We start from the raw sequence: 14,366 nt of genomic DNA on the forward strand, positions 1-14,366 counted from the left end.
TGGCGTGGGGTGGGAGGGTGCTCACAGAGCTGGACCGGAGGGGGGGCGCGGGGGCAGAGGCATTGCGGTGGCAGGCCGGTAGGTGGCAGTGCTTCGTTCCCCCCCTCCCTTCCCCCCGTCATTCTAGATGGGCAATTGGCTAGTATGCTATAATAGATGAACTTCCAGGGCCAGATCTCTGAAATGGTACAAAGCAATGTCACGAGAGGTCAGCAGGACAACATACCAATTGACACCACCAGACCCGCTACCTCTACGTGTCTTTCATACTCAGCCTGTATAGACTTGAAGAAAACTATAATTAAGAAAAGGTAGTTACAAGCATGAACATCACACCAAAAGGAGGCCTATTATTTGTCTCTGCATGACGTTCACCATCCAAAGTCCCAGCTGGACCTCACCAGTGAAGTGAAGTGGTAAGGTACCAAATAAAGAATGATTTCCCATGGCTCACATAGCTTTGAAGACCAAATTTAATTATCAGCAGTTTTACCCAGCCACAGAATTCTAGGGAACTTAAATTATTCTACCCCAGGTAGATTGCAATCTCTCGCATAGGAGCATTTGCAATCAATCTGATCCAAGCTTAAAGGGCTTAGTAGTTGAAGCCAAAACAGAACAGGATTCAGACAGCTAAGACAGCTGGAACAATTTCTCCTTCCAAAAAGCCTTTCTTCAGGCATTTCATCAAATTCCTGTCCAGGAACATCTTAGACTCACAAGGAGACAAATCTATCACTGTTGTACATATTAGGAGAGTCCCACAGCATTAGCTCCACCTCTTGCTTTACTAAAGGTAAACCGGTACAGTCTGTCTTAGGCATTACACAACCCACCTTCCATTGTTATCAGAGCACATTGCAACTCATACCCTCTGTGGAAGACAGTGCAGTGACATTCACCCTGTTTTACAAATGGGGAACAGAAGCTAAGACCTAGGTCCACAAAATTATCTAGGGTACTGCAATGCCGAGCACTGGTGCACTTCTTTTAGGATCCTTGCTGTCTACTGCAGTCCACTCCTAGGACTTAAGCACCCAGATTCTCTAGACAACATATGGAGGAGATTCAAGTGCCTAAGAATGGCAACCACAGAAGCCAGTTTGTGGAGCAGAAAGTCCTCCAGCAAGCCTGAGCTAACCTATAGGAAGGGCTGAAGAGACAAGGAAGGCCTTCATAGAACAGTGTGGTCTTAGTCCATCTGTACAGACTGAAGCACTAAGCAACATAACTAGGCTGGTGATTTTCCCTGTGTTGGAAAGCTCTGAGAAAAGAGAAACAGCTAGGATGAATAACTGAGGTGGCCCCATGAAAATGGACAAAGGATAAAAGGCTGGCAGATTGTCCTACACATGCTCCAGGCAAACACCTTAGGGAGAGTAAAGAATGGTCTGGCCAGGGTGGGCAAAGGGGCATTGCAGGTAAAGAGGATCAAAGGCTCTTTTCGGGATAGTGTAGAGTGAGGAGGGAGACCATCAAATAGCACAGTGCAAGTCCTGGATCCCAGGTCTCTTCTGGAAGTACCTGAAGCTGCTGAGAAGCTGCTATAGCTTATCCTGCTAGGATAAGAGCCTTCTACCAGTGGAGGATGGGTGTAGTGAAACTCCCAGTTATCTGCTCCAGTGCTACACCCCACTGGAATCATCCACATTCTTGACCAGGCAGACTCTCAACATTATGCACAGACATTTCAGTAACTGTTGGAGCATTGGGCATGGAGCAAGCCTGGATGCTGAATCCACTTCCAATGCCTACCTGCTTCCCTTTGTGACCACCACAAGGAACAAATTCCCCTACTGACAACTAGGGCACCCCTGGGGAAGACCAGGACCAATGGACAAAACTCCTGGAAGGCCACTTCAGGCTTAATACCAGGAAAAACTCCTTCACAATCAGGGTGTCCAGACTGTGGAATAAACTCCCTCCAGAGGTGGTGCAGTCACCTACCCTGGAGGTTTTCAAGCGGAGACTAGACAGTCACCTTGCTGGGGTCACCTAACCCCAGGTGTCTTCTTGCCTAGAGCAGGGGAGGGGCTGGGTCCGATGATCTGCAAGGTCCCTTCCAGCCCCTAACAATCTATGAATCAGGGACTGGTGGCTCATGGCAAGATATGCAAAGGTACCTTTTCTAATTACAAACTTCATTTATTTTGGCATCCTCCTTCCTTGTTGGCATTCCACACCCCATGACAAAGTCTGGGCATCATTCAAATCAGAACAGATGCCACTCTTCTGAAGGTTGCTAGGAAATGAATAAAGATGTTTAAACTCTTAGGGGTCTAGGTACAAACATGAAATCAGTCCCACAGCCCAAAATAAGGAACAGTCCAGAGAACATACAGCCCGATATGTGAGAACAGAGCAGCATCACCAATTCATGCTCACAGCAGGCTCTCAACTACATTAAAGGAATAATGATCAATTGACCCAAGCTCTTTACAAAGGCATTTCCAAAAGTTGCTCTGAGGAGGTCCATCAATCAATATGATTTCCCAGCATTTCTTCTGTTCCCAAGAATTTGTCTACACAAAGTGAATCACTCACCAAAATGTGTGTGCAGGCATTGTTTTAAACCAGAAATGTCTAATTTTGATCAAAATAGGGATTATTTTGTGCCCATTTAAATTCAATCTAAAAAGGACACTTCACTTCCCATGTAAGTGTCCTCGCACAGAATTACAGCCACAATGGATGGCATACAACCCAATATGTTATCTTGGCTCTGGTTTGCAGGTAGATCAGGCTCAGCTCTGCTTGCAAGTCCAAGATGTCAGTCTGAGAGCTGCCTTTCAGGAACATGGACAGGGGATGTTAATTGTAAGAGGCAGGTGTCCACACTGGGGCTAGGAGATGATGGCAGTTTGAAAATACATCAGGATCCAGTGCTAAACCTCATGGGGTTTCTGCAGGGGAAGGGGGCAGATAAGATACAGCAGATACAGAGATTGAGGTAAGAGGATTCTGGAGACCAGAATATAGGGCTGCACAGACTTTTTCCTTTGTACTTGTTTGGCTATCCTGGGGGCAGGAGGAAACAAAATTGTTAGCAAACTGAAAAGAAACATTGTATTCCAGATCTGAATGCAACAACCAAGCACATTATTCTGGTTTGCTAGATAATTGTCCAGTGCCTAGAAGGGGCATAGATGCTTTAGAAAAGGGAAAAGCCTGTTCTCCAAGCAAGTCACCTGCAATTGCATCTATGACAATGACAGAAAGGGACATGAAGAAAGGGCAGGAAGTTCTCCTCGACGTTATGTTTGAACTGCAATGGGTTTGAAGGAGGTTACTTCATTTCTAAGTGGAGCACCAAGCTGGCCAGGTAGTAGGTGAAGCATGCAGCTGAATAACGCTATTGACATGAGTCCTGTCCTTCCCCCTTGACAGCGCTATTGTGCTACATCATGCTGCAAAATGTTACCTCCAAGTGTTCCCAGAATGGGCCCCTGGGATACTTTGTGTGTGTACAAGTACAGGGGTGCAGCAGAGCCGATGGAGCATCTAGAACAGGGGTGGGCAAAATGCGGCCTGCGGGCCAGATGCGGCCCGCCAGGCCATTCTATCCAGCCTGCGGTAGAAAATTCTAAATTTCTAAATGTAGAAAATTAATATATATCTGCCCTGACTGCCTGTCATGCAGCCCTCAGTGGCTTGCCAAAACTCATTAAGCAGCCCTCCACCTGATATAATTGCCCGCCCCTGATCTAGAAGACCCTGAGCCACCTGGGAAAAAAGCTAGAGAGAAAGGAGAATGTCCTCAACAAAAAGCTCTGTCCAATCAAAGCCTCTTTAGCCACTGCTACTCTAAGGCTCAGGCTGCATGTACTCTGTATCAGAAGAGCAACAGCTCAGCACACAGGAAAGGGAGGGCAAGGAGGTTTGTTGGAACTGTTGGGAAGTTTTTGTCTTCAAGTCATGGATAAAGTGGTACCAAGATTTAATTGATTTCTAAAGGCCTGGCTCTTGCACAGTTTCATAGCCTTCAAGACAGACAAGGTGTTTAACCCAGGCAAGCAACAAGGCCAACAGATATACACATAGCCTGGGAAATTGTGGGCATATTACACTGTTCCACAACGTGAGGTAAGGTGGCACCAGCTCACAACACCCCAAAGTGGGGACCTGAGTTTTCTGGTTTTGGGAGAACAGACCAAATTAGGGAAAGTCCCGGAAAGCCCAAATTAGGATGTGTACATGTGACGGGCTTGTGCAACAAAGGAATATGCTGACAGGACAGAATGTGGACAGTACAACGACCACAGAAAGACCAATCAACAATAGCTACAGATGGAGAGTCATCGGGACAGGGAAAGAATACAAAAGAAGGGACTTTAGAGCAACAAAGGGTCCCCAAGGCCACATGGACAGAGGGTCCCCAAAAGGGGAATGCAAGGCACCATGGACAGAGGGCACACCACCAGCCCATCTCATCCACCCCATGGGGTGGGGCTCAGCCTCCAACCACCAGCCTGCTGACATCTGACGTTCAAGAGAGAACCTCAGAGTGAAGCTTGTGTCCTGGCCAGTCGTACCTTGACTCTGATGACAGTCCTAGGACTGGTAGATATATAAAAATAATACAAGCAATTCTATTTGCTTTCACTGTGCATCAATAAATTTACATATTATCGAATGGAAAGATCATGGTTGGTCTGAGGGTTTTGCCCCTGAAACAAGGCATCTGGGTCATAAATCTAGTGCCAACCATCATAGGCACTAACTCTTATTTTTGCCATGCACGGCCTAAGATGATGAACATGTGGAAAGTTTTACGCATTTCAGGAGACAGCCCTCTTCCCAAGGGGGGCCAGGGCCATCGGGCCCCCATGTACTCAGCTCCTCTGTGTCAGGTTAAACTCTTAAAAGAAATGAAGATGGCATCTTGCACCGTGTAGATGTGATCACAGGGGTCTCTTACAGGCTAGTGCACCAAGCAGAAAAGCTCTTGAGTTTTCTAAGACATCAGTCCCACTGAAAGAATTCCAGTACCCTAAACTTAGCTTGGGAGCCCTACCTGCTCCAGCCACAAAACACAGTCTAAAACTTTGTTCATCCTCTAAACCCCAACCCTAGCTCAGACTACTCCAGTAGCCCCCAATTTATTTCCAGGCAGGAGACATGTAGTAGCAGTCCAGCCATGAGAACTAGCTTGGACAGTACCAAAACTCCAACCCTAAATTGAGCCAGGAGATCCCCAGCTGCCACCACCCACACTGGGAATCCTAGTGGCTCTGAGCCTAACCCTGCTACTGGGACACCTACCAATCCTTCTCTAACTCTGGATACTATCAATGGAAGTTTTGCCTGTGAACTTCAGTGAAGCCAGATTTTGGCGCACAGCCCTTAGGATCCAATTTGTACCAAAGACCTGAATGCCTTGAATTGTGCCTGATTCCAGATTCAGAGCTCAGATTCCCTAGATAGCCCAGGAGAATCTATAATAATAATAGGCTTACTCTGTCTGTCCAGAGCATTCCGATTGGTTGTCTCAGCAGCCAGTCACAATGCTTACTGAAACAACTAGTCAGAGTGCTCTGGACAGATAGCATAAGCTTGTTATTATTATAGATCCTGAAGCATTTCAAACAGATATGCCGGCAAGTCAGAGCTGCAATGAAGCACTGGGGGGCCCCTTCCATGGAACGGGCAGGCTCTGCCTTGTGGGGGGCAGGGGGGAAGAGGTGAGGGGCCCAAACCTTTTTTTCCCCACTGGAGCCTGCCCTGCCCAGGGGGTGCTGACGCTGTGGAGGGAAGCACCGGGGTCCCCTGCACCTCAGGGGCTGCGCAACCCACTGGCAGCTTGTCCCCCAGCTGTGGGAGATGCAGGCAGGCTCTGGAAGCAGAAAAAAAGCTCAGGCACCTCAGCACCCCCCACCCTTGGTGGAGCCTGCCCGCCTAAGCTGCCACTGGGCAGTGAATCCCCCTTAGGTGCGGGAGCAGGGGGGTGGTGTGCTTCCCTCTGCAGTACTAGTGCCCCCCAGGGCTGCCTGGGCAGGGTGCTAGCTGTGCAGGTGCATCCCCAGCTCACAGGCAACATATGCTAGGTCCACCAGTGCAGAGGGTGCTGGAAGCCCGGGCGTGCTTGAGGAAGCTTGGGTTTGGCGGGGCTTCCAGTGCCCCATGCACCATCCCTGCCACCTCCTAGCCACCTGGGACCACCTGAGAATGGGTTGGCTGTCCCAGGAAAGCAGTAGGAGCGCAGTTGCATGTGTTGGCAGCCAGCCTGAGCTTCCCCAAGCACACCCAGGCTTCCAGCACCCCATGCACCATCCCCACTGCCTTCTCCAGACAGGGCCCTTGTATACATGAGGAATATCACTGTAATTTGTTATATAGCAAACTAAAATACATGGGATGTGTTTTAGTTTGCTACATAAAAATGTGATTTAAATTGTAAGATGCTGCCGAATGTGTGCAGTGCTACGAAATTTAATTGTAACATGCCACCGAACACATACACTGTCACACAATTAAAAATGGTAATTAAACTACTAAAAGGGGCAATTTCTTCATGTGTGCAATGGCCCTTAGTCATGTGTACAAGGCCTCTCTTATTCTATGACTATAAACAAGTCACAAGGTCAGACTTCTGATAAAATATGTATTTATATTCCTGAGCCTGTGTTTAGACATGGGAGCCTGTGTTTATATTCCTGAGCCTGTGTTTAGCTTTATGTAGCCTTTTTGAGGGTGAGAAGTTTTGATTGTGTTGAAGTATTCGGTCAAAGGATAACTAAAAATCCTTTATTTAAAGAAATACTTTTGCCATAAAAATTTAATCACAAAGGTTTTGCAGGTTTCAGCTAGTATACTAATATTAATGGAAAATAGATGTCTAAATCCCTTAGGCTGCTTGCAAAAATATTTACTTATCTCTCTGAAATAGAAATGACATTTTCCATAGAAGGGACATATTCAATATTCTGCACACTTAATGAGGCATAGGTTTTATTGGGTGGGGTGTGGGAAATGGCATGTGATCAGCTATCATCTGCTTAGAGGCTGTAATACAAGGAAAATGCCATCCAAAGCAAATTAAGGTTGATGAGGCAACCTATATTCTGGCATTTCCTAAATTCTGGGTGCTTGATTCTGCAATCTTAACATTCTATTAATATAGTTTTCTGTTTGATATGTTTAATGTCAAGTTTGACAAATCTGTGGATTGTGTGTACTGAATACCAAATTATTGGCTTTGATATCTAAATACAAAATAGAAAGAGGCACCAGAAATACACCAAAACATAGATGGTTGCACCAGTGAGACTTTCGCAACAATTGAACACACAAAATAATATGAACTCCAACCAAAACAGGAAAACTGAAGAGGGGGGGTGTGTGTGTGTGTGTGTGTGTGTGTGTGTGTGTGTGACATCCATCACCCCATTCACAAAGCAAACCTGGATCTCCTGCCGGGTATTGTGAAACTAAATACAGATGGTTGAGAAAAAGGAATGCTGGGAAGCTTTCAAAGTGTTAGAATAAATAAAAGCCAAAGTTCCCATTGCTCGCAAATTAGCTCTGAACAGGAATTCAGGCTCACATGGATTGCTTGCTATATTACAATCCAAAAAGCTCAGCCCATATGTTGGCAAATGCATCTGTTTCCATGAGATATTGATATCCCCAAGGGTACTGCTGAGCATACTCTTGCTACTGTCATGTGTGGGAGGCTGGCCTGCTTAAATAAATGTTTATTTTTAATAAAAAACTCAGTAAAATTGCTTCTTCTACAGACTTCTTGAGCAAAGCTAAAATTGAAACAGCAACTTTTCCATGACATTCTACCTGTACTGCTTCCCAGAGAGTCCAGCTCTATCCCTACCCCACAAGCCGGGGCATTTGCTCAGCACAGCTCCAGAGAAAATGGATTATTTTAGCCTTCCCATAAAGCAGCAGTTCTCAGCCTTTTTCCTGCTGGGACCCATTTGCAAAAATCCATGGCCTGTCCTAACCCATACCCCCGGCCCTGCTGACCCACAGTCCCCTGCCCCACCCCCAGGCTATGCTAGCATCCCTCACTCCTGACCCACAGCTCCCTGCTCCCCCAACCCTGCTGGAGGGGGACCACAGTGGCTTCAGTGGCTCTGGCCCATACAGGTGACAGTGAAGCAAGTCCAACCCCCACATGGGCTGGTGGGAAGAGGAGGAGAGAAATGTCCCCATTCCCCCCCGCCCCAGGGCTGGGGCTGCCGTGTTGTGCCAGGCAGCCTGGTCATGGCCCCTCCCACCCAGCATCTCCCAGTCACCCCACCCCCACCCCACAAGGGCACCAGCCCCTGGTGCTGCCAGCCCAGCCATGCAGCTCTCTCTCACCCCTTCCCCTGCTGGAAAGGGCAGGCACCTTCCTGCCACCCCTCTGCCCTGCCACAGCTTGTGACCCTTTGAAACGTGCTTGCGACCCACTTTTGGGTCACAACCCACAGGTTGAGAAATAGCATCGTAAAGGAGCGGCTTGAATGCTTTGAATCAGCTTGGGTAGGAAGAATGTAAAGCTGATGTCCACTCGCAGACTGGCTATTTGGTTCCTCATGATATTAGGCCACAGCTGGTGTACTTAAAATTGAAGGATATTGTGATTGTGCAGTTCTCTAACTCCTTAGGTTATGCCTGCAGCATATGCAATCTATCCAAAGAGAAGCCATTTGGCTTTGGAGCTCAGGCTTCAGACAATGCCTCTATAGCAATGAGTTCCACGCAACCTAGCAAAAAAGCTAGTAAAGGCCATAGCATTCATAGAATGCCACAAGTCGCAATTTTGTAGGAAAACATTATAGACTCAACCTCCACCCTTGTCTGAGTAGACTGAGGCACTAGTTCCTGATTGTTGTTATAGCAAGAACATGGCTGTTTGCATTTGGAGGCCATTTTAACATCTGAGGAAGTTAGACTCTTCTAACAGAGGCCTCTTTTTATAGCTTGCCATTTCTCATTTCCCAGAAAAAAAAACCTCTCTTTATAGAGAAGCAAATCCCTATGCAGAGTCAGACAGAGTGGATTTCATTCCAAAGTTTCCTGCCTCTCAGGATAGTACCCGCACTACCTGTCCCTAAAGCCATTGCCTCTCCTGCTCCATATTTAAGCAGCTCATGAAGTAGAACAGAAGTAGCAGGGGAGATCAGAAGCAATCCTGCCCTACGATGCCCTTTAGCATGGTGGTATGACATGCTGCAGAAGAGGAGACTGACGGGGGATTTGAAAGAAGATGGAGCTGGACTGCTCTCAGTGGTGGCAGATGACAGAACAAGGAGCGATGGTCTCATGTTGCAGCAAGGGAAGTTTAGGTTGAATAACAGGAAAAACTCTCTTGCTAGGAGGGTGGTGAAGCACTGGAACAGGTTACCTAGAGAGGTGGTGGAATCTTCATCCTTGGAGGTTTTTAAGGCCCAGTTTGACAAAGCCCTGGGTGGAATGATCTAGCTGGGGATGGTCCTGCTTTGAGCAGGGGGGGTTGGATTAGATGACCCCTAATTTTCTATGATTCTTCTTAGAGATGCATGATGTAATTTTAAATTTCCTCAGGTAAAGGGTAGATTTAAACTCAAAACTTGCACAGCCTGTGTTGAGTACCATTACCACTGGGTGAAGGTAAGGGAGCTACCACTGATCAGAAGCTGTAAATTACTGTTCCTATTATCATTGCTCCAGCAAGTGCAAGTCATAGTTCAGAACTCCATGGGCTGGAGACTGTACAGACTGAACAAGACAAGCTCTGCCCCAAATAGCTTACAGGCTTTTATTTCAAATACCCAAAAGCAAGATGTTTTGGAAATGCTGAAATCATTTGCTTTGCAAATGTCAAAATAAGTTGCCTGTAACGTTTCTAAAAGCATTCTGACACATTTGTTTCAGCTGAAGCTGTTTAGTGTATTTGATCCAAATTTGTAAATTGTTCTAGCTGCCCCAGAATTGCATTGTTTAATGAAAAACACTCTACTGTAAAAAAAAAAAAAAAAAAAAAAAAAAAAAAAAAAAAAAAAAAAAAAAAAAAAAAAAAAAAAAAAAAAAAAAAAAAAAAAAAAAAAAAAAAAAAAAAAAAAAAAAAAAAAAAAAAAAAAAAAAAAAAAAAAAAAAAAAAAAAAAAAAAAAAAAAAAAAAAAAAAAAAAAAAAAAAAAAAAAAAAAAAAAAAAAAAAAAAAAAAAAAAAAAAAAAAAAAAAAAAAAAAAAAAAAAAAAAAAAAAAAAAAAAAAAAAAAAAAAAAAAAAAAAAAAAAAAAAAAAAAAAAAAAAAAAAAAAAAAAAAAAAAAAAAAAAAAAAAAAAAAAAAAAAAAAAAAAAAAAAAAAAAAAAAAAAAAAAAAAAAAAAAAAAAAAAAAAAAAAAAAAAAAAAAAAAAAAAAAAAAAAAAAAAAAAAAAAAAAAAAAAAAAAAAAAAAAAAAAAAAAAAAAAAAAAAAAAAAAAAAAAAAAAAAAAAAAAAAAAAAAAAAAAAAAAAAAAAAAAAAAAAAAAAAAAAAAAAAAAAAAAGTGGCAGATGACAGAACAAGGAGCGATGGTCTCATGTTGCAGCAAGGGAAGTTTAGGTTGAATAACAGGAAAAACTCTCTTGCTAGGAGGGTGGTGAAGCACTGGAACAGGTTACCTAGAGAGGTGGTGGAATCTTCATCCTTGGAGGTTTTTAAGGCCCAGTTTGACAAAGCCCTGGGTGGAATGATCTAGCTGGGGATGGTCCTGCTTTGAGCAGGGGGGGTTGGATTAGATGACCCCTAATTTTCTATGATTCTTCTTAGAGATGCATGATGTAATTTTAAATTTCCTCAGGTAAAGGGTAGATTTAAACTCAAAACTTGCACAGCCTGTGTTGAGTACCATTACCACTGGGTGAAGGTAAGGGAGCTACCACTGATCAGAAGCTGTAAATTACTGTTCCTATTATCATTGCTCCAGCAAGTGCAAGTCATAGTTCAGAACTCCATGGGCTGGAGACTGTACAGACTGAACAAGACAAGCTCTGCCCCAAATAGCTTACAGGCTTTTATTTCAAATACCCAAAAGCAAGATGTTTTGGAAATGCTGAAATCATTTGCTTTGCAAATGTCAAAATAAGTTGCCTGTAACGTTTCTAAAAGCATTCTGACACATTTGTTTCAGCTGAAGCTGTTTAGTGTATTTGATCCAAATTTGTAAATTGTTCTAGCTGCCCCAGAATTGCATTGTTTAATGAAAAACACTCTACTGTAAAAAAAAAAAAAAAAAAAAAAAAAAATCCACCCAGCTGTAGACACATGTTAGCCTAAGGCATCCCACATCCACTGGGGCTGGGAAGAGAAGAGGACCGGAGGAGCTAATTACTGCAGACATGAAAGAGTTACTTCCCTTGCCCCACCCTCCCCCATGAATGCAATATGGGGAGAGAGAGAGATAAGGGGAGGTTGCATTTAGGAACCACATGCCTCTTCTGTCCACTCCCTCCCTCCTCATGCATGGGACAGACGGAAGCATGAGGTTCCAGACCCAGGGCTTGGAGCCACAACCAAGATAAGAACATGGGACAGGATCTTTGTTACTCTAAAACCAGTGCAGAGGGGGGCTACAAGTTGATCTAGAAAGCAACTCACCTCCTCAGTCCAGAGTAACTCTCACAGCCTCACTGCTCTATAGTCTTGCTGTCCCTGGGATATTCCTGGGAGAGCTAGAGATTCAAATATAGCAGAAAGCAACTCCCTAGCTCTCACATAAGCACTTTCCTGTGAAACAGCAGCAAAAGGAAGACAGCAGCTCTAGCAAGGCTCTTTGCCCAATGGAACTACACAATTGTAACACCAGCAGGTCTACAGGGACTTGCCCGAGAACCAGCAAGCCTACAGCTAGAAGGCCAAACTTTTCCCAAGTCAATTATCTGCTACCCTCAGGTTTATCTGATGATATGAAAACATTGCTGTGAAAGGTTGACAGGTGCTGTGAATCAGTGCTTTAGCCTGTGAGGTTCGAACGAGGAGGTGAACAGATGTCATCCTAGCTTTCACTTGTGCTAATCAGAAAATATTGACCAGTGCAATAAGTTGGCACCAATGACAAGAGAAGGCTACACATGGAATTCAAGTGGAGCTGGAGTGCAGCCATGAGCTGTGCCAAGGACCAGGAGCTATCACCAAGGACTAGAACAACAGTGGGGCTTGGAGGTTGAGGAACACTGGCAGAGCTGTGTAAAAGCAACTTCTGCAATGTCTAGATCCTCATCAATACTAGGAAACTGTCACATAATTAAACAGATTCACAGAAGCAGTCAATCCATTCTCCATTTTCAATTTACAGCAATTATGAGCTCATTAACAGCAGAAGATGAGAGGGCCTTAAAGTACCCAAGCCAGTAGTACTCTCTATATGACTGATAGAGTATCTCAGCTACTTGTCAAGGATCCTTGAGTGAAGGAGAGAGGTTTGTCAGAAGGGGGCAGTAACCAAGCATAAGTCACTGACATTTAATGTCTGAGCATCTCAGGGGTTTCCTTCCTGAACTTTCTCTCCTCCCAGATGAGAAGCTGGCAGCTTTCAATGGTAACAGGGAGTCAGATAAGCAAAAATACTAACTTCTCAATTGCAGAGGTATCTGTTCCACTCCAGGTTCACTATCTGAATTACTTCTTCTGGCCCACAGAATACATGGACAACACAAGGTGTATTACAGTCTTAAACACTAGTGGTAATGTAGTGTTAAGGCTAAGCTAAGCACCTGGAAGCCAGCATTGGAATACTTATGGGTGGGTGCACAGCTTTAGCTCAGCTAAAGTGCCCACAAGGTACTTTATGTGATTAAGTATAGATTAAGGTTCACGCTCAAAAAGACAGGGATAGATGTGGCACTGTTATATTAATACTATGGGAACAGCCTTCATGTCTGAAATATCCAGAGCGCCTCTGGAATTTCCTTGAGCTCACAACATGAATGTTGTGTTAACATTAGGATTTTACATTCAATTTCCCCATTACTTTTGGAAATAAATTGAGCTCTTCATCTCGGAAGGGTATGTCATCTGCCTGCTTCACCAGCAGAGCTGCTAACTGCCTTGATCCTGGATAAAAGAATTTACCAACTCTGTGGGTGAAGGAGAGAGTGCCTATAAGCCTGTAAGCCTAGGGACAATAAGAAGAAAGCTTCACAACTCAGAATCAAGATCAAGAGAGCTATTGCCTTGAGGCATATAAATTGACAAATGGGCAAATAATCAGTCAGCAAACATGACAAGTAATAATTGTTGAAAGGAAAAGGAAAGAGGAACCTGCTGAAAATCAGAAACTCAAGAATTATCCAAGTTACTGGCATCACAGTTGCAGACCATCATTAAAAAAAAGCTACTTTAGAGAGTTGGGGCAGAGTTAAGGTTCCTTTTCCCAGTGCTTACATTTCATGGCTAAGATTCCTATACACAGGCACTTTAGACTGTCAGCCACCCAGCCTCAGTGTAATACAACCAGTAATATTTTTTCTCCCTTTTATATAAACTGCTGGTAGGCTTGAGGGAATATGCTACTTGCAATAGCTAACCTGTTTATTTTACTGTGTTCCCAGTGTAGCAGTGACACACAAAAGTGAATCAAACTGGGTGAATAGGAAGGGACTCAAAATATAATGCATAAGCTAGGGCCAAATCTTTGGTGGGGTCCAAAATTATGTTCCCAGAACATTACCAGAACACCATTTGTCTGTTGGTAATATTACAGGGTCTGGTGGAAGAGGACAGGGATTGAACCCCCTTCACCCTCAATCCCCCTAGGTACATGAAGCACAGGGGATGGATAAGGAACTTCTGAATGAGGCTGATGTTTGCTGATGACACTAAGATGTCCAAATTTGCTGATGACACTAAGATGTGGGGCGAGGTGGACACACTTGAAGGGAGAGAGAGGCTGCAACTAGATTTAGACAGACTACAAAGGTGGGCAGATGAGAATAGGATGGGGTTCAATGTAGACAAATGCAGGGTGCTGCACCTGGGGAGAAGGAATCCACAGCATACATACAAGCTGGGGAGTTCCCTTCTTGAAAGCACAGAGGCGGAAAGGGGTCTTGGAGTCATTATTGACTCCAAGATGAACATGCAGACCACAGTTGGAATACTGTGTGCAGTTTTGGGTGCCACACTTCAAGAGGGATGTGGATAACCTGGAGAGGGTCCAGAGAAGGGCCACTCATATGGTTGAGGGCTTGCAGGCCAAGGCCTATGAGGAGAGACTGGGGCACCTGGACCTCTTCAGCCTCCGCAAGAGAAGGTTCAGAGGCGACCTTGTGGCTGCCTATAAGTTCATCATGGGGGCACAGAAGGGAATTGGTGAGGTTTTATTCACCAAGGCACCCCCGGGGGTTACAAGAAATAATGGCCATAAGCTAGCAGAGAGCAGATTTAGACTAGACATTAGGAAGAACTTC

At 44.4% G+C, this 14,366-nt stretch overlaps 1 long non-coding RNA gene across 2 annotated transcripts in view; it reads right to left on the bottom strand.

Moving 5' to 3' along the window:
- LOC102378409 overlaps positions 1-11,809 on the bottom strand; it is a 51,393-nt gene extending 39,584 nt beyond the window's left edge. For both annotated transcript variants that reach the window (XR_001359322.1, XR_001359323.1), the window contains exon 1: positions 11,557-11,809. This is a non-coding gene — a long non-coding RNA (uncharacterized LOC102378409). The remainder of the gene's footprint in view (positions 1-11,556) is intronic.
- Between the last annotated feature and the right edge of the window lie 2,557 nt (positions 11,810-14,366).

The sequence above is a fragment of the Alligator sinensis genome, unplaced genomic scaffold (assembly GCF_000455745.1).
Source record: "Alligator sinensis unplaced genomic scaffold, ASM45574v1 scaffold647_2, whole genome shotgun sequence".
NCBI classification, from domain to species: Eukaryota; Metazoa; Chordata; order Crocodylia; family Alligatoridae; genus Alligator; species Alligator sinensis.